General features: G+C 37.7%; 1 pseudogene; it reads right to left on the reverse strand.

Moving 5' to 3' along the window:
* Nucleotides 1-14,869: 14,869 nt before the first annotated feature.
* LOC101637291 lies at nucleotides 14,870-17,572 on the reverse strand (annotated as a pseudogene).
* Between the last annotated feature and the right edge of the window lie 3,723 nt (nucleotides 17,573-21,295).

Here is a 21,295-nt window from a genome sequence, read left to right on the forward strand (position 1 = left end):
TAACTTCTCTCCATCTGTCAATGTTGCTATCAAACCAGAATATACTTTATAGCCTTCTATGTGCCAGGAGCTGTGGACACATCATGTGATATATTCTTTCTACTTCCCTAAATCCATTTTTTTTTTCGAGTGAATCAATGAGCTCAGATAGATTAATAAATTTGACTAAGGTCAATAGTTAGGATACTAGTTTGGATTTAATTCTATGTTGTTTAACACCAAAATCTATGCTCTTTCATAACACCAGGTTTCTACAAAAACTAAATAAATAAATACATATGGAAGCAGTTTTCAAACACAATAAACACATGCATCACTACTATCCTAAATGTTTGGGAAATCACATACAGAGTACACTCAAAATTTTTTCTCACCTCCAGGAATAACATGGGCACTTGCATTTTGAGGTATACAATTTCAGTAGGATGTAAGGCAAATATATCTCTGTCTTAAAATATCACATAATGGTCAAATGTGGTTTTATAAAATCAATTACTCTGATATTATTATTAGAGTAGTTTCAATTTTCTTTTAGAAGTGATCAGATCAGTCAGTAAAACCAAAATTATGCAAAATTAAATTTACCAGTGAAAATCAGATTTTAACCTAAACTTAAGTGGGAGAGGGAAGATAAAAACAAAAAATGCTCACTTGCAATTGGAAGAAAGTTCAGGGAAAGGTATATTGATCAGTGTGGCAGATTTTACACAAGATCAGTCATTGCTCTTAATCTAATACTGAGCAGAAGTTTCTAACTTCAGAAAAGCTCATATTATATTCATTGAACTCGTTTAGGAATTCAAAATTGTGTTCCATTTAAACGTAGAAGTTAAAATTTGGTGTTATTAGCATATATTTGACAAGGGGCTAGTGTACAAGATCTACAAAGAACTCATAAACCCAACAAAAAGAAAACAAAGAACCCAGTCATATATGGCCATAAGAACTAAATAAACCCTTCAAAGACATGCTCAACCACCCAGTCCTTCCCTTGTGCACCAGATCCCAAGTCTATGGGCACAAAAGAGTAGATGAGAGCACATGGGGCGGGGATAAAGAAGTTGAAATCAAGAGCACAGTAATCATTATTAGAATACCAGATTAATTCCAATCTCCAATATGCAATGTAGACGATGAAGGAGGATAGAGAAAGGGTGCCTTAGTGAAACCTTTTCCATAATGCAAACACCCTGTGAAAATTAATGTGCATTCCAAGGAGAATAGGAGTCCATAGCCAGAAGTTATGGTTAACAGCTTGGAATAGATGAAAAAGATAAAGGCTGGCAATAAACATACGAAATGAAATGAGTACATTTTGAATCACCCTATCACTCACTCATAAACTGCTCACATTAGCCCCTGTGTTTATTAAATATAAGTTTTCTCCCATTCAAATATAAAAGTGTCTCGAATAGACAGAAAGATAACCATCTACAATTGTTGTGCTCCTGAGTAAGTTTAACAGAATGGGCTCACAGTTAGCCAAGAAAACAGAAGGTTAAGAGGCTTCCTATAAAAACCCAGGTTTCAAAAGTCAAGGCTAAGGGCCAGGCTTCTGACTTCAATACAGTTATCAAGATCTGGGCATTACTGTGGCTGTTCCCTGTCCAATATTTTGTCCAAAATGGATTATCATCTTCAGGGCAGCATTATGCCTTTTTTATGTTTTTATCACATCAACTTTCTTCTACAAAAGAAAATTCTTGCTGACATAAATGTTTGATTAGAAGCTTTTATATATGAAATGTTCCTTCTCAACCAGGGCTCATGAAATATACATCAAATGAGTTCTTTGTGCAGCAAAAAAAAAAAAATTCCAAACTGCTTGAATTAAAAAATAACAGCATTAGACTATTTCTAATTTCTATAATTGGCTTTTGGAGGCAATTATAGTTTGAGGGACATAAATGCAAATTCAGTTTTTCAATATATCTACATTCCAGTTTTGTTAATTCCAAATCCAATGTTAATGACCCCAACTACATAACTAGGGGACATCTGGGGTATTTTTTAGTCATCTTATCAAAGTTTGATAAACAATTGTTCATAAACCACTTTCTCAATAACAATAACCTTAGTTTTCAATTACACTAAATTTGTAGTATAATACAATAGGCTCACCCCCAGATCTTTATCAATTTTGCACTCATTTTGAGGTGATCTCTTCTATTGTCAGAACTTTAGATTGATCTATCAGACTGTAACTGGCATTTATATTCCCAGTCCTGCCTCTCTCTTTAACTCAATTCATATATTCAATCACCCATGCAACAACACTAAGATTTCTCAGCTTTCATATGCCCAAAGCTAAACTCCATAATAATCCCCAAACATCCTATTTCCCCACTGAATTATGATGCATAAATGGAAGCTTCATATTCCAGTTCAGGCCCAAATCCCCAGAGATATCCTCCACCCTTGATTTCCTCTCTATCTAATGCCCCATATGTAATTCATCACCATGTTATGCCAACACTTATTCTGCAATATTTCCATAACCTCAAACTTCTCCAATTTCCCACTAAATCTAAAGCCCAATATCTTTTCCTTAAGTACAATAGCTCTTAACTAGTCTTCTTACCCTCTACCCTTGCTTCCAATTAGTCTACACTCCACACAGCAAACTTTCCAGTGGCTCTTGATCACTCTCAGAGTTAAATTTTAAGTCTTACTGTGGTCAGCATGCTCCATGTGATATAGTACTTCGCTACCTGGACTTCATGGTGGCCTTAGAATTTGGATATGATGATGGTCTGAAGTCATCAAGAGTGAGATACAGAACTGCTTGAGCAAAGTAATGAGGAAAAGAGAAAACCCAGGTGAGAAACTCAGAATGAAATCCAAAAGCCACCAGCTAATTGTGTTCCTTAGACACAATTCTTTAAAAGAATGACACTGCCTCTTTAAAAGAATGTACTAGTGAGGACCCTATTCTACTGCATGAAATTTATAGAATTTACTGACCTCAGGAAAGGAAACATGAAAATGGCATACTTCAGAATAAAGCTAATTAGTTCATCTGAGGACTTGATGGTTTAAGGAACTAATGATAAATGAAAATAACTAATAGAGTGTTGAATATTTCAGCTTGTATCTCAGAGAAAAGCTTCTGGGCTAGTGATACATATTTTAGTATCATCAAGAGATGATGAAAACTTCAGCTTCAATGAAATCACCAGGGAGCTTATATAGCATGAAAAGAGAAGAGAATCAAGAAAGAAAAGGCATTTTGGGAACACCAGGAAGTAAAGGGGAGACAAAGGGGGAAAGCATGCCTCTATGCACTGAACTCTTGTGTCCCCCCCCCCAAATTTGTATCTTGGATCCTAACCCCCAAAGGTGATGGTATTAGGAAATGGGAACTTTGCAGATGATTAGGTCATGAGAATGACCTAATTTGCTTTCTTGTAAAACAAATTCTCAGAAAAACCTGTAGCTTCTTTTGGGGAATATAGCAAGATGTCACTAATAAACCAGAAAGAGACCCCTCCCTGAGAGTGACCATATTGGCAACTAAATCATGGAATTTGTATTCTACAGAACAAGAGCAATAAATTTCTGTTCTCTATAAGCCAGACTTTATAGATTACCAACAACAGACTAAAAAAAAAAAAAAATGGTATTGAGAAGTGAAGGATAGCTATAACAAGTATCAAGAACTATAAAAGTAGTTTTGGACTTGGTAACTGGTAGAGGTTGGAACAATTTTTTTTTTTTTTTGAGTTTCATGCTAGAAATGTCTATGCTGCCATAAACAGACCATTAAGGGCAATTCTGGGGAGAGCTTAGACAGAGCTATAGGGAAAGCCTTGTAATCCTAAACAGAGTGCTGATCAAAATAGATGGACATATAGTTCATTCTAGTAAGACCTCAGACAGAAATGTGGAATATGTTATTGGAAGCTGAATTTGTCAAGTTGAAGCCACCATTTACTATAAAGAAAAACAATAAGTATTCCAAGAGCCAATACCATGAATTTGAGAAAGGCTATGTTTGGGAGCTACCTTCTGCATGCCATTCATTGTGTGTGATTCTGTCATTGCAATGGTAAGGTTTCCTCATGCCAACAGAAAATGGAGACCGCTTTAAATTTTCATTGGTTTCATTACACCATTAGTTTCAGCACGACTCATCCTGCTTGTCATTCTGCTTGCCTATTACAGGGCATTTACTTAAGCTTTTTAAGAGGAATGAAAATGTGAACGATGTTTACTTAATGGCAACTTAAAAATCTGATCTCATTTCAGACCCAGAGTTCCTGCTATAAGGGAAGCCCAGAAGCACATCATCAGAAGGGAGAATCTCAGCTGCTGCTGGGACAGAAAATTGTGAAAAATTCCTAATGACAACTTTTTCTGTATAGTTTGACATTTATTATTTTCATAGATCAAACAAGGGATCCTTTCATTGATTTCTAAATTATATGATCCACCTAATGTTAAAACATGAAGACTTCATGCTATAAATTAAAGTGGAAGAAGCATTATCTCCAGTCTATGCCCACTTGAAATAGACTTAATCTTAGGTCTCTGATCCCCTGTTTGCAACTCATCACTTTGACTTTTATGTGACTCTGTGACTCCTCCAGAATACTGCCAACAGTTTTTTACTGTTGAATTTATGTCCCTTGATCTTTTAAAGCATAATAAATAGAAATAGCTAAGCCAAACAACAACAGAGAAATCAAGCTGAAAACCGTATGAGGAGTCCTCAGGCCTGCTCAGATAGAATGACAACATTGCTCGCTAGGTTGGACTGATGCTTTTGACCATTAGCATACTTAAGCTTTGGGGAAACCCATTTCCACATCTGCTGTTTGGTGAAACTTGCCTGGGAGACTCAAAATAAAAACAACATAAACCCATACAATGAATAACCACCCCAAAAAGGAAACGCAATCAAGGTCAGACCCATAGAGCAAATGTGTAAAAAAGGTGTATGTCATCAGCAGGGAGACTTCCTTATGGAGACATCACATGCACTTCCACAAAAAGAGAAATTACATAACTCTGTGCCTACCCACTCTGTCTGCTCCTCCCAGAATTTCCAGTCACCAAATACAAGGAGGATCATTCCATTTGGAACAGGATTTTCTGAACCAGTGTCTCATTCTGAATGTTATTATTTTTTAAGGCAGTGATCCAAAAATTGAGTGTTAGAGTAGACTAGTGATTATACCAACAGTTTGAGCCAAGCTGGAGAGGAGGAAGTGATTCGGCATCTGCTCTGACTTTAATGCCAGCTTTCGTTCTTGACACTGAGCCCTCAGAGAGCATAGAGTGGGAGTACTTAAATTGGGTACCAGATAAATTAATCAGGCAGCGAGTTACAAATATGATATTTGTACTCATCCAATATGATATGTCTGTTTTATTGAAAATAAAAGTCAAAATAAATCTACAGTGGAGTTCTATATTTTATTCACTCATGAACTTTTAACAGTTTTTAGTTTTGTATAGATTAAATTAAAATTTTCAATGTCACTTCAAAAGCATATTTTTTTCTCTTATTAGGTAAATCAGAGGTACTCAGGGGCTAAAGAGGAGTCATTTCTTTGCAAGAATAAATCACTGTGGACCCTCTGACCCTGACAGCCCCTAGGTATATAACCATGGGCAAGTCACTTAATCACTCTAGTTCTCAGATGCTTATTTTTAAAGAGAGGAGATCATCCCATTTGTATGAGCTCTCCCAGCTCTAGTATTCAGTAGTCATTCAATGATCACAAAATTTTCTATTTTGACAACAAATTTCAGGTTATTTCATTTTATTCCAAGTCAGAGGCAGGAGTTTCTTTATCAAATGCAGAAAACAAAGTTAAATGTTTGCCCAAAAAACACTCAGTTCAGGATCCTCTCCATTTGGCTGTGATATAAAACAAACCATCAAACCATTCAGATTTTCCAGTTAGAGTTATCATTCAAGAGAAGCATAACTCATAGCTTCATTTGTGCCACGATCTGCCTGACATCCTGCAAAGTGCTTTAATACACATTGGCTCACTACATCTGCATGCCAACTCTGTGTAGAAATCAGTTCAGAACAATCAAAAACTCACCCATTATCTTGGCTTCAGAAAGTGGCTGAGGTTAGAATGACTGGTTCAAAGCCAATGCTCTTCAACACTGATTATAGCCAATGACTTAGGGGAAAGAAGGAAATATTTCACCGGGCACAACCTTCAGTAGGAAAATCCACAGGCTTCTTTGGAAAGGTATATATTGGCATTTCCTAGGGAGCCAGAAATACTGATAGGTTTGGATTAAAATCAAGACAGACATCCTCAAGATGAACTTCATATAGGGTTCTCCCAACCCACAAAGATCCAGACTGTCTACAATACCTTTGAAACAGGTAAAGATACAAACTACCTGGAAAAGGCAAGAAGTTCTAACTGGTATGTTTGGATCCATTTTGATTTCATAATAACTTCAAGAAGACACGTTTGTATTAAATGACCTGAGAGTTTCATTGAGAATGATAAAAGCAGAGGTTGAGTTTAAAAGATCAGGCAAGAAAAACAATCAAAAGAAAATATTTCCTGTTAAGCTTGTATTATGGGCTCAAAAATTTTAGTAGGATTGACTTATTTCTTATTTTGAGACTCACAGGTAATTTTCTTTCAATTTATGTTAATGTTAATATATTTCCTATGTGAAGAAATGACAAATGTCATGAACAGCAAGTTGTTTTATGAAGTTTGCTATTTAACTATGTCCTATGCAAAAATAAATAAATAAATAAATAAGTCAGTGTATGTTTTGGCATTTCTTTAACAAGTTCTATATTGTTCTCACATTAAAATGCTTCAAAACAGCTGTGTCCTATAAGCTCATGGGCTTATGTATAGGTATCACATTTTCTTACTATTTTAAATTTCAAATATTTAAAATAAAAAACAAAAAAAATCAAATATTAATTACAAGCTCATTAAATGTTTTTAGCCACACAGCTTTTGTGCACTGAAAAAGGAAAACTCACTGCTTATCTCTAGTGTGCAAACCAATCCCTACTGCCATTTATCTTCAATCTCAGACACACAATGATAAGGAAAAGAGGATGGTAAGTGGCCACATCATAATATACCAAATCAGAAATCATCAGGATTTTATATCTCTTGGTTTTGATTCTTCAAATCCACAGAAGAAAGGACTATAGTGTTGCAATTACCCTTTTAAAAAAGAAGAAACAAAATTCTTTTTTATACACCCAGATAAAGAGAAAAGAAAAACAACCTCCCCACCCAATGATATAAAAAGTCTTGATTATAGAATGAGTCTTCTTTCATGTGTGTAGTATTGATAAAATCATTGTGTAGAAAGTAGCTTTATGAGCAGCAGTGATGTTTATATAGGCATTCATTTACACAGCTTTCATATTATTTAATTCCCTTAAAAATATGGAACAGATAATACTGGAGGAGACCAAATTATTAGCAATGAAATACTAAGTGATAAAATATTAACCTGAATTCCCATCTTCATAGTTTGAGTGCAGTCTCAATCTCACAGGAAAAAAGAAATACCTAATAATGAGAAATAACTGTAACAGGATCAGGCTTTACTTATAATGTCTAATATGAAGTAACACTAAGGCAACAGTTTTCAAAAATCTGCAATTGTTGATCAATAATTTTATAATATGTACCTAAAATATTCCAGATTTGAGTTTAGGCATGAGAGGAGATAATATAAAATTGATAACATTGATCTTGTTATTATGAAACTCACAATCTAGAAAGAAAAACAACTCAAATACAACATGTTATTATAAGAATAGCCTATGAGTGATACATAATGAAAGTATATAAGAGAGCAGCAAATTGTACCCCAAAATGAAGAAACTCTCAAAGAGGATATATCTACAAAAAGTTTGGAAGAAAAAATAAAATCTTGCTAGATAAAGTCGAAATGGAGGTTTTTCAGAAAAAAGGATCAGTATATGAAAATGTTTGAATGGGAGAAGAGAGAAAAGGTTCAGAGAAATACAAGCTATTGTGGTTAGAAAATGAATATATATTTGAGGAAAAGGAAATGTTGACTGAAACAAAGAAGAATAATTTTTTGACTATCTGCTTCTGAGTTGTTTTTTTTTTACCAAATTAAAGAATTTCATCTTTATACAACAGTCAAATAAGAAGCGATTGTACTTACCCCTGAAACAAACATGGTAAGAGCATAAGAGCACAATAAGTCTAGTGGCAAGGTGGAGGTAGGCCAGAGCTGAAAGTACAGGAAAGTCATTTAGAGGTAGAGTAACTATCCAGCTCATACTGAAGGGGACTTGGATTACAGCAGGGACAGTGACTTGAAACAGTAGAATTAGCAACACCTCTAACAGAAGTGTTTGTTTTGCAAACTCCTTATATGGTTACTTCCACTATCTCTTCTGCATTGTCATAACATTTTGTTCACACTACCAAGATTATAATGTATTTGATTCCATGTAGATTTTATTTCTAAGACTATGTATTCTGAATTCAGGGCCTGGAAATATGACTTGCTTTTTATGTAATCATAGCAGCAAAAATTATGTAAAACTAGTAAGAATGCAGTAAGTTTTTGGTAAGTATTTACTAGTATGCTCAGAAAATTTTGATAGATTATATATGTAGAATGGTTCTTTTATGTATCTATTTGGTGATAGTACCTAGCTATTCAATGGAACTTTAGTGTTTCTATAGAGCTCTTTTGCAAATGTGCTAAACATCTAGACAGGGTACTTTGTGGAGAGGAGATTATGTTACAGGTGCCAACCCAAAAGAGTCAATTTCCCTCCAGAGAACAACAGGCATAGTTGAATCATGAAAGGTTATTAGAGGCTCATGCTCAAAGGAACCAGTCCTAGGAAGGAGAATTTTGCCTGAATAGGTGAAGGGTCAGGAGATATTAGAAGTGTAGGTTCATGAGCTGGAGTGGAAGGCAACAATATCATAGCTTGCTCTGGGTTGGCCATGCCTAGGCATGAGTACGTAGGTTACATTCCAACTACATATTCAGGTCTCAGCCTTATCCCTCAAGAAAACTTTGAGATAATCATTAATCAGTATCTAATGCATTTTGCCTAGTATGGTGCCTTATAATCAGTGTGATGGGCCAAACTGTACAGGGTCTTAGGACAGGGTTCACCAGTCCCTTTTAGTTCTGCTATTTAAGTAGGACTTGGACAACTCTTATCCTAGAGATTTGCAATTTCTTTTACCTAGGCTGTCTTATTTATATCAATAATGAGGTAGGTTTCATGCAATCAGTTGAAAAATCATAAAGGCCTTAAAGATTAAACTATAATTTATTTGAGGAAGAAGTTCTTTCTCAAAACTAAGGCATCAGGTCATACCCCCAAATTTCCTATCCGTTAGCCTGTCCTACAAACTTCAGATTTGTCAGCCCATGTGACTGCATAAGCCAATACTTTGAAATGAAGCTCTATCTGCATAGATCTATAAATGTGCATTTGTATTGCATATGTGTGTATATTTATAAATAAATTTTTGGTTGAAAGAGAGCTAAAAGTGAATAAAGCCAGACTTTCAAAATTAGCTAAATGCTACTTATCAAGATAAAAAGTACAAAGAAAAGGCCAGTTCAGGTAGAAGTAATGACTTCACTTCCAGACACATTAAATTTCTGATATATGGAAAATTCCAGCAGCCATTAGAGGAAGCAGATGGAAATATGAGTCTTAAATTCATAAGAGAAATTATTATACTCCTCGACCAGAATAAATATAATTTATGGCTGCCTAAGAAAGACATATAATACACACTTATAGTGAAGTTCTCACTATTATCTAACTAAAACTTACCTTCTATCCTCGTCCACTCAAAAAGGAAAACTAGCTTAGTAAAATAACACAGTCTGCTCCCTTTTAAAGCAGTTTTTTTCTAGAGTAAACAGCCTCTCACAACAGAGTTGAAACCTCTTGTCACAGTTGTTTTCCCATCTGCTAGCTTCTCTGTTCCCTGGGGGCTTCTGGTTACAGGTAAAAGCTTGGAAATCACCAGGGCAATCAGATGGGGAGGCATGGGGACTGTGCTTCTATGTGCTTGAAGTGAATCATATCTACTTGGACCAGATTCAGAGACAAACACATCTGGAATCAAATCTCAGGTAAGTCTCTCAGTAGCTACAAGTCCTTGAGAAAGTTGCTTCACTTGCCTGACTTTACATTACTCACCTGTAAAGCAGAGTCATCTCCTACAATCCAGAGAAAAAAGGAAGTTGGAAAGAAATTGCTTATAAGTCTCCTTTCCGCGAGAAGCATTTAAGCAACAGCCACAACTGATAAACTCTTAGGCATTAGACAGTGTTTTTATCAGAATCGCAGGTGACAGAGAAGCTTGTAAGAGGCACTTTTTCTCAGCTGGGCCTCTATACTAAAATTTAGGTACTAGGCTGCTTAAAACTTTACCTACTGTTTTATATGTCATTCCTGATAATCAGTGGTGAAGGAAAAATAAGAAGAGAAAATTTAAGTCTCCATCATCATAATTTCATCCATAATCTCATCAGAATACTATACTTTCAAAAAAAAAAACTTTTAAGATGAATAGAAACAATAGGTGATCTTAAGTTAAGCTTTTCCATTACAGTTTCAGTTTGTTTGTGTGACTCTACTAACAAAGGATGACTTCAATGGGCTTATCCTCTAAGTAAACCCAATGAAGTTGAATTGTAACAAAGTGGTCCCCAGGAAAAGGGACCGTTTCAGGTTCTCTGTCCCACCCACAAGGAGAGTAGAATTGAGCATAGGGGAGAAGAATCTAGAGAGGAGACTGAAGAGGAAAGAAGCAGGATAGAGAGCTAGAAGGAGACCTGAGGGAGGCAAATGGAGCAGAGAGACATGCTTGTTTCTTAGTCCTGTACTGGCTGAAACAGATGTGGGTGAGAGACCCCTGGGGAGGTTGACTCTGGCAGCCTTTATCTTGATTTTGCTTTTGTTTCTTTCCTCCCAGACTTCTGTGGCCATTTCTGACCCTGTCAGGGACCGAGACCAGGACTTTGCCTCCTATGCACAAAACAACACTTGATTGGAACTTAGGGTAAACATCCTGGTTGAGACTGCAGCACACCCGAATCCCTTCCCCCACTCTCCTTCCTTTCCCGCTCAGCAGCAAGCTTTGGCGCCAAAGAGACAAAGAGATGATGATGGATCCCTCCCCTCAAACCCATTGGCCTTTAAGACCATCAGACCACCACACCCCCCACACCCCCCGTACCTTCTGTGCCGCCCTCAAGTATATATATATGACTGTTGTAAGAAAAAAGAACTCTCTCACGTGTCTCTGTCTTTGCCTTCTTGCTGTCCCTGGGGCTCTACCCCCTCGCCATGCGGGTCAAGGCCCGCCGCAAGGTCAAGGCTCTGCCTTCTCCTCTCGTCTACCCTGGGACCCCAATCCTCGGCCTTGCTGGACAAGGCCTCCACATGACCCTTTTCTATGGATCCCTGTCAGAAGTTGTTTTAGACTTGTGACAGGCATTTAGGCCAGGCTTTTGGGCAAATCCTTTTGGATCGACTTTTACCCATGAGGGGATGGGAAACTTCCAGTGTTTGATTCTTTGTCTTTTCTATATTGCACACTAATTGTATTCAAGTTCCTTTCTATTAAAGGTCTTAAATGTTTTGTCTTGATGCAGCAGATGGCAGAGCAGGCAGATTTGGGGGTTCAGGAGTGTCCCTCTCCTTGTCTGATAACAGAACCATTTAAGAATAATGTGCTCTTTTTCTCTTTGCCTCATCATTTTCCCAGGTTAAAGTAAGACTCTTTCAATAGCATCTAGGTATCCACTAACCAGGCAAGGAACATCTGTGACATGAGTCATGAATTCTCAGCAATGTCATCTTCAAGGAACTCCTCAGTGCTTCTTGTGTTTTCCCAGACCCAGAATAGGTGTCTGTTGAGGATCACCTGAAAATCTTTTTTTTTTTTTTCCAAACTCCTACAGGGAAAATCAAGAAAATACAACAGCACGCAATAGGAGCTTTCTCAGGGAGCTTGATTCTGTGTGTGGGGAGGGAAAAAAATCAGAAAAATCAGCAGAACAATAGTGGTGGGTCCACTTCTACAATTGCAGCTTTCTGAAAACATCCATGGCACCAAGGCATTTTGAAATGACCCAGTTTTAGCGATAAAGTTGAGGATGGGCTAAGTTGGAACCAAAGTCCACTGTGAGACACACTTAAAATAGCTACTATGTTGGCAACTGGTAAGCACTATCCTGCATATTCTTGCCCTTACCCTATCCACATCATGTAGACGAGAACATCACAGATGAAATGAGAAATCTGCTGTGAAAGGAGGGAGACTATAGTGATGCATGCCCATTCACTTTCAAATCTGAAAACAACCAAGTATCTCCCACTGGAAAACCAAGATCACTGGCATTTTTTAAAAATAATTTATTCTTGGCTCTTATTCTCTTCTGTTCCACTGCATGCTCTGGGTTAGTTTAAACCTCCCTCTCAAGCCATCAGTATTATCAGTGCTCTCATTGACTGTAATATTGTGTTGGCAGGTTCCAGCAAGCAAAGCAAAGAGCAAAGGGTCAGTCTGCTCTCTCACTTAGGCAGCTTTACTTAGGGTCTTACCAAATTTGCACTCACTTGTGCTTTTGGTTGATTGCAGATTATAACAGTAAGAAAATATTTTATAATAAAAAGACATGCACAAAAAATTAAAGTCTATAATACAGCCGCTAAGATGTTAGTTTTAATCTCCTGCAGTCAATAATATATTAATAATATATTAAGAATTTCATTTGCTAGTGTGGCAAGGAAAAAAAATTCTCTAAATTGAACATAGTAAGATAGGCGTTCATATGCTCTCATGAGTACTAATTCTTGAAAAGTTTTTGGAGGTCAATGTTATATAGTTATTATTTTCATTATCATTTTTAGTACTCACTAAGGGCCTTAATACAATCTAATCACTTGCCTCAGTAATTCTATCTCCAGGAGTTTATTCTAATAGTCAATTTTTTTGCATTTTTAATAATAGGAAAAATAAAGGAACAAATGTCCAAAAATAGGACAATGGTAAAGCAAATTATAGTATACTCTTTTAAGATCATGTTTAAAAAAATACATAAGTGAATGATCGTAATATACCCAGTGAAAAATATAACCTATAAAACTATATAAAACATTTATTTTCCTCTTAGAAATAAATTCCTTTCTTGTAAAGCCACTTGGCCATGTCTCTTATAAAGATATATTTATGGCATATGTACATATAACTATATATATATATATGTAAGTGCAATGTAATATAAATAAATGCACATACATATGAATTTATCTCTTTTAATTCAGTAAATTAATTTCTGGTCACCTCTCTCAAGTAACTAATTATAACAGATACAGAAATCTTTATCATATAATTATTAATAATTCAATACTAGAAGTATTAGAAAAGAAAGGATACATAAGCAAACAATGATAGGAAGTAGCTATTACAAAAGGAACAATGAGGACAATGCAGTAATGTAAGAAACGTCTGTAATGTGAAGAAAAGGAAGCTGAGAAGATGTTTATAGAATATAACTACAACCAAAGAAAACATGTGTGCAGAGAAAGCATGAAAAGTTATAAATAACTCAAAATAGCAAAAGCGGTAATGTTCGCATGAAGCGACCTTCCGTTTTTTTTCTATTTCTCTGTTTTCTTTTGCTTGGTGAGATTTTTTAATAAATATAATAAAATGCCAAAAGTGTTTTTTTTTTTTTTTAATCTTGGATAAGGGGAAGTAACCAGAAATTAAACTGACTCTTAAAGGCTTGGTTCAGGACAAATGAGTGAGGACATTTGTCTCAAAGTGAGGTGACCATTCAGAATGGCCTCTCTCTGCTTCTGAGCAAAGCACCTGGAGGCGAGACTAAGTGGACCATCCTCAGACAGAGCAACTCAGAGGTGCAGAGATTGGCTCCTTAAGAAGTATTAAGTTGGAACTACAAATATGACAGCTACAAATATGGCACTGGGGATCACTGAGGGAAGGAGATTACTGTTAATGCTTTTACCACATGCCAGTCTGAGTGAAATTTTGGATTTTAACTTACATCCAGTACTTACAGGATGCACATCTGAGCTCTGCTAATGGCAGTAAAAGAGCATCCCCTGGAGAAATACTAAAGAGAAGATGGACGAGAAGTCCCCAAAGACATCCAGGAGCCAGAAGAAAAGCAAGAGACAACATGATGGTAGCCAAATTGGAAAATCTGAGCAAAGGTTGGGAAAAAATACCAATACTGTACCATGAAATAGCTATTTCCAGATGGTCAGAAACAGAACCAGTCCTGGAGGCTATTGCTATCATACTTCAAGGAGCAAATGAAACCACAGTGGCCTGACAAGTGGTCTAGTCCTAGCTCAAAGTGCAAACTTGAAGGGCACACAGAACAAGTGAAGACAAGCATGCAATAAAACCCTACACCCCAGTCACAAATTTTAATTTTTTATTTATTGAGCTTCCATGGGTGGAAAAAGCCTACCTTAGATATAGGCACCCAGCACAATAAAACAGCATTAAAAGTTTCATGTCACAAAACATAGCTAAGCAAATTACAGTTCCATGAAGCTGATTTGGAAATGCCTCCTTAATTTGCTGCTGCACCATAGAACACTAAGCACTGGGATGTTTTAACCTTGAGATTTTTTTTGCAGATAGAGAACACGATATCAAGCCATGATGGCAAAGTAGGAGGTATGAAGACCTCTGAAGCCCATACACCAAAACTCTACACATAGGTAGATACAAATACGCATTCACACAAAGTCTACCTTTGACATTAGGTGCTTACAAGCAAGGTGAACAGATTGCATTTGATCTACAAGTGCTGAGGGAGACCAAGGAACAAAAGATGGACCACATCAGCTGACAGCCTTCCACTCCCTGTGGAAGCGCCGGACGTTCTTAACTTCCACACCAGCTTCTGTTGCTGTGCCCAGTGCCAGCTGCAGGGGGTATGAGAAATTCCTTGGATTGTCCAAACAGATGCCAGTGATGATGGTGACCATGCTGCTGGGATTAGGTGGCCCTGGCCTGGACGAGTCCAGCAGACCTTTGCAGAAGTCTAGAATGTTATAGAGGTCCCAGGCATCAGAGTCTGGCCTGGTCATCCGGGGCCTCACAAATCTCTTGGACACAAAGGACTGGCATAGAATGTACTGGTTCCCTCTCTTCAGCTCATCCTCTAGAAAGGTGATGGCTGCCAAAGCTCTTTGGTCTTCTCGCCTCAGTACATACAATATGTCCACCACAATCTTGGGTATGATGAGGAAAAATTTCCCACTGGTGGCAAGCTGCTGGATGACTGGTAGGTGCTCACAGAGTGCACGAGGGTCAGGGAACAGGTAAGGGGTCAAGGCTGACTGAATCTGGAGGCCCCGGAGGGTCTTCTCCAGATGCACCACCTCACGCTGAAGCCACAGCTGAACAATGTCTTTGGAAAACCTGATCCTTGACGTTTTTTCTAGAAACTGCTGAGAGGAGTTTCCGGACCCTTCAAGAGCCGTGCTCACAAAAACCCCCAGCTTAGAGTCAAACCGTAGGAACTGTCCAGGGAGCGAAGCTGCAAAGTGACCAAAGCTTCTGAGGAAGCAGATGCGTATGGCAGCTTCATCCTGGGAGCTGAGCACAGGTTGGCCCTGCTCTGGGCATGCCCTCTCCTGGGACACCTGCAGGGGAGAGTGATGGCACAGCGCCAGGTCTTCTGGGAGCTGCAGGCCCCTGGGGATATCTGGACCCTTACAATGCTGCAGCAGATCCTGCAGATGCTGGGACAGGCCCAGGCCAGGTTCCTGAAGATCAGCCACAGAGGGCAGCAGGTTGAGCAGCACGGCCAGGTGATCCCACAGGCTGAGTGGAACCCGCCAACACGAGGTGAGGAGGCTGTGATTGGTGCGGAGCCAACTCAGGATCACCTTGACCGTGGGCAGCAGCCCCTCTGCAGAGAGGATCCCCAATTTCTTCTGAATAGTTTGGAGATTGTTGCCAAACTGGCCAGTGGCGGCATCCTGCCCCAGGTAAGAGCCAGTGGGAGGCTCCATCTCAGGCAAGCCACTCATGTCCTCCTTGCCACATGGGTCGCAGGAGGCAAGGTTCAGCTCAGACAGCTGGGTCAGAATACCACATCCAAAGGCAGGAGCCAAGTGCAGGCCAGGCTTTGCTTGGAGTTTCTGGCTCAACGGGGCTGACAGGTTGGCAGAAATGGTTGTTCTCAAAAGCTCTAGAAGACTATTGGTAGATCTGCCAGTTTTCAGCTCATCCCCAGGATAGGCAGTAGGACATTTGGTTTTGACCCCCCTCTCCTGCCTTGCTTCTGGAATGAGGGAGGCCCTCTCTTCTTCATCTGTGGTATCTGAATAAGAAGTTTCACTGCTTGTTTCTGAGTGGGCCTGTGAGCTTAAGGATGTGTTTTCGTCTTCATCTGTGTCACAGCAAGAAGGAAAACTGGCTTCCGAGTTGTAACCCTGACTAGAAACACAAGATGACCTGTGGCTTTTCTGAGATATGTTGTGGAGGGGAGTAGAACAGGTGACGGGGCAGTGTTGCCATCTCTCCCCAGACTCTTGCTCCTGGTTTCTGTCACTGGGGACAGCCACCACTGGAGTCTGCATGCCTTTCTGGAGCTCAGCCTGGATTCGGGTATTCACGTGTTGAATCAGGTGTGAGAAAAGGGTCAAGGTGAAGAGGACTGCTGGCCGGTGCTTCTTTGAGCCTGTTTTCCTCAGGTTGTGCACACTCATGAGGCAAAGGATCACCATATGGAAGATGAGAAGGTCTGGGAGAAATAAGTAGCCTTTTGGGGGCTTTCTCTTGGTGAAGGCCTGGGCCTGACTCAGGTCAGATGGGCCAGGCCGATAGGAAAGACAGAGACGAAAATCTTCTAGAACTAGCTGGCACAGGGCCATCAACCTGGTCGCTCTGAATTTCCTCTGAGGCTGAAAGAGACTCTGGAGGTAGAGGAAGCTTACCAGCAGCCTCTTGTTATCCCAACACTGCCTCTGGCTGGGAGACAGCTTTTTCCCCTGGTACCTTTTCAGGCGGCTGTACCTTTTTCCTGCATGATCATAGAGTCGTTTGAGGTTCCAAGATGCCCCTTTAAAAGGCACTTCTGAGTGGAGGCAGCGCTGGTAGAAGTAGGTGGCTTCAACATCATAATACTTATTCCCGATGAGCGCTCCCAGCTGGTTGAAGGGCATTCCCATGCGTGGGGCCACTGACAGGGCTCTGTAGTAACACCGCTCCGCTAAGTCCGTGGTGGCCAACGACAGGAACTCATTCTGATAGCGGAACAAGTCTCCCAGGTACAGCAGGCAGCGATGGCAGGCCATTCGAGCCCAGGCGACCTCTTCCTCTGATGTGGGACCTACCTTCTTGCAACCTACCAGGTGGACTGTGGCTCTCTGAGGCCAGTCAATGCAGGTCTGCAAGCGCAGCTCATAGTGACCCTGTAGGAACAGGAAGAGGTGTTCATAGAAGTGGAGACCACCCCTCAGATGAGCCCGCAGCTGGCTCTCCCAGTGTCTGAAGGTATCCATGGGTTTTCTGTTGGTCTTCAAGAGCAACATAGCAACGTCAGAGTACATTTTCCTCCATAACAGTTCTTCTGCTTTCCTCCCATAATCCACTGGGTGCAAGAACATGAGTTTAATGCAGACTTGCTGAACCATAGCCCTAAGGGCCAGGACATGAGGCTTAAACACCTCTTTGTGAGCATTTCCTTTTCGAAGGAAAAAGTCAAGACGCTGAGCTGCCAAGCAAACGTCCTGATAGAGAAGTCTGGCCTTCAAGGCTTCTGCCTGGCTTCTCTCCAGGGGGCTGGACTCTTTTCCCATGATGCTTAGGACTGTCTTCTAAGAAAAGACAAAAGCTACCTATTAGTACTCACCCATAGAGACCAAAAGTGATAACCAGAACAACAAAGTAGGATAGGGCCCTTTTACATAAAATAGGTTAACTCCTGCTCATCCTTGGGGACTCATTTTTTTTTTTTTCAGATCCTTTCTTTCAGAAAACCAAATCAAACTCTCTGAATTATACTGGATGCTGCTTCTTCATAAGATACTGGCTTCCTTTGGGTTTCTGGCAATCAACTAGTTGTGAATTTTATTTGACTGTGTTTCCCCTATCATAGTGCATCTATTACATTATAATTACCTCCACTGTGTTTCCCAAACCAGAAAACAAAGGCAGAGTCACATGTCATAAGGTCCAAGTCCATTCACTGTTTTACCTAACAATACCTAATTCAGAGATACTCAGTAAATAAGAACAAATGAGTGAGAGTTATTCCCAAGATCAGTTTCTTAACTACTATCTTCAATTCACTGATGAATGTGTACTAAAGCACTCCATTTTTCTATTTAGAAGCATCTAGTGGGAGACATGGGAGAATGCAATTGCTGAGAAAAGAAACAGTATACCTGACACCTATACAGTGTTGCAAAATACTCTTTCCTCAATAAAAATAATTTATGTGTGTATATACACATATATATAGTATGTATACACATACACACATATGATTAAAACACTTCACCAATTAAAAATACAGACTATTATAAAAATAAAAGCTTAAAGGTAAACTGGAATAGATTCTCCACTAACTGCAACACAATAGGAAAAAACTTAATTATCAAAATTTAAATTTAGTCAAGATTGTACATAATATGTGTACTATAAAAATATCTAAGGAGTACTATTTTAATGAAAACATGAAATGCCTTACCTCTGTGCAGAATTTGCTATTAGGCTCTCAGGATGGAGAGAGAAGAGAAATGCACCTTGTAATATTAACAGAATTCAATCAAAAGAAAATACAAAGAGTAAATAAATGAGTATATGTCCTTTTGCCTCATTTAAAAAAAGAACAGCAAATTAAAACAAACTAGATAGCAATTCAATCACCCAAAAGCAGTAAGACTTTTTTTATTAATCACAGTAAGATCTTTTACATGACAATAGGTGATGCCCAAGGCTATGGTGAACCAAGAAGAGATATAAACAGCTGGAAGGCTTCAGTATTTTAAAAATATTTTTAAGATTGTGGAACCATTTATGTTCATAACTTTTCTCCCAGCAGCCCTATTCATAGGGATATTTCCAATTAAGTATGTTTAAAAAAAGCAAACACATACACATACATTAAGAAAAAGCCCATTCAAGTGTATGTAATGAAGGAACGAAGGGAGGGAGGGAGGAAAGGGAAGAGAGAGGGGCAGGGAGAATTAAATTAAACTATATACTCTATAATCAATGAATTGCTCATAGATATCCATGTGACAGAAAATAATTTAAATGTATTAATATAATATTTCTGTAAACTTACAGAAACAATCATTACTAAGAAAAAGTCAATACAAAACTATATATGTATATATGTATACATATATATATATTCCATTATAGGTATTACATATGTTTCATAGATATATATAGATATCCACACACACTTACTGGGAAAGTGTATCTTCAAAAACTAAAGCATAGTGCATAAAAATTAAAGAAGTTAGGGTAATATGGTTGAGATTCTTTTCTTTGAAAAGCAGTTATTCTAACACAACTTTTTAATTATTATGATTTATGACTACATTTTTGTATGACTAACAAAAAATAAGAAAAATAATAACTAAGTATACACTATTAAATTTTGATCCAGCAACAAGAATAAACAGCCTTGAAATGTCAAGTACATGGGCTCATTGAAGAATGAAGTCAGACCCAAGAATGCACTTAAAATCAATCACTGACTGAAGCTAAGAGCTAAAACTATATATTCAAAGCATAAAACATATGAATAAATACTTGCTGCCTAAGTTAGATGATCTTCTTAGGGAAAACTCAGAAAAGCAAGAAACTATACTAATTTGTTTTTATCTTATGGTAATGTTTTCATGCATTTAAACGTTAATTTTACTTTTTACTAAAAGAAGATTATTTAAAACACCACCTTAAGGAAAGATTTTAATTCAAAATTCCCCTCCAACATGAAACCCACTGGAGAGATGTGCTGGCTTTATTGTGACTGTAAAGTTTTATATGTGTTTACCTGATTGGTGTCTTCTGGAGTCTTCAGAGAAGCACTTGTTCTGAACAATTTGGAGATAACATATCTGTGCATTCTCCAAAAATTATTTAATACTGTGAAATACAACAACAGACATTAGTAAAATCACAATTTTGTTTTGGTTAGTTTCTAAGTGGACAAATATACAAAAGTAAAAAAAAAAAAAAGCCTAACTCAGGAAAAGTTTATAAAATGGGTTTCCAAATGCTAAACAAAACAGTGAGCCTCACTGAACAGGAGAATAAATCTCTTCCATAAATATCACATGTCCTGTTTAGGAAATATTTCTTTGCTTTTAATTTGCTCATATTTAACATTAGATAAATGTTTCTTGCCATTTGATAAGATATAATAAATGAAGGCACAACAATCAACATTTTAAGAAAGATTATTTCATGCCTTCAAAATAAAGAAGAAACTAATTTAAACAGAACTTAAAATTCAAAATATATTGACCAAAAAATGGTGGCTATACTTAATTACATTATATCAAGATTTTTTTCCAGAACAATCTTACATAGTAAAAAAAATCTATTAGTAAAGGTTACTGACATACATAAAAAAATGACTACATCAATAATAATACTTTTAAGTATATGAATCAGAAAGGAAAAAGATAATATAATCAGGCATTTTTAAAAATAAAGGATAATCAAATACCCAGTAAATATTTGAAAAGATACTCAATTTCATTAATAACCAGGGATTTACAAATTAAAATTACAATGAAGTACAGAGCATATGCTACAGATTGGCAAGAATCTTTGAAGTTTAGTAATACCACACATTTTCAAAGTTATGGAGTGGGAAACTTCTCATATGTGGCTAATATACTACTTTGAAAATGCTTTGGCCTAATGTGAAGTCAAACATTCACATACCATATAATCCAGCACCTCCATTTTTTTATATTTAAATGGTGGAAAATCCCTTGTAGCTGGGTACTAGTTGAACTATAAAAAGTATTCCTAGCATAATGGTCTTCAATAAAAACAAAACCAAATAGTAACTGGAAATAACCTAATTGTAAATCTACAATAAGCTGAATAAGTAAGTTGTCCATTTAGCAATAAAAGTTAACCAAGCACATTACACATATACATACAGATATATTACACAAACATCATGTTAAACAAAATCAACACATACAAAGACATATAAAATGTGATGGCTTGATACTAAGGTCCCCAAAAGGCAAAACTAGATTATGTTTTACCATAAAATA

This window comes from Condylura cristata, unplaced genomic scaffold (genome assembly GCF_000260355.1).
Source record: "Condylura cristata isolate star-nosed mole 26May11 unplaced genomic scaffold, ConCri1.0 scaffold00009, whole genome shotgun sequence".
Taxonomy (NCBI): Eukaryota; Metazoa; Chordata; class Mammalia; order Eulipotyphla; family Talpidae; genus Condylura; species Condylura cristata.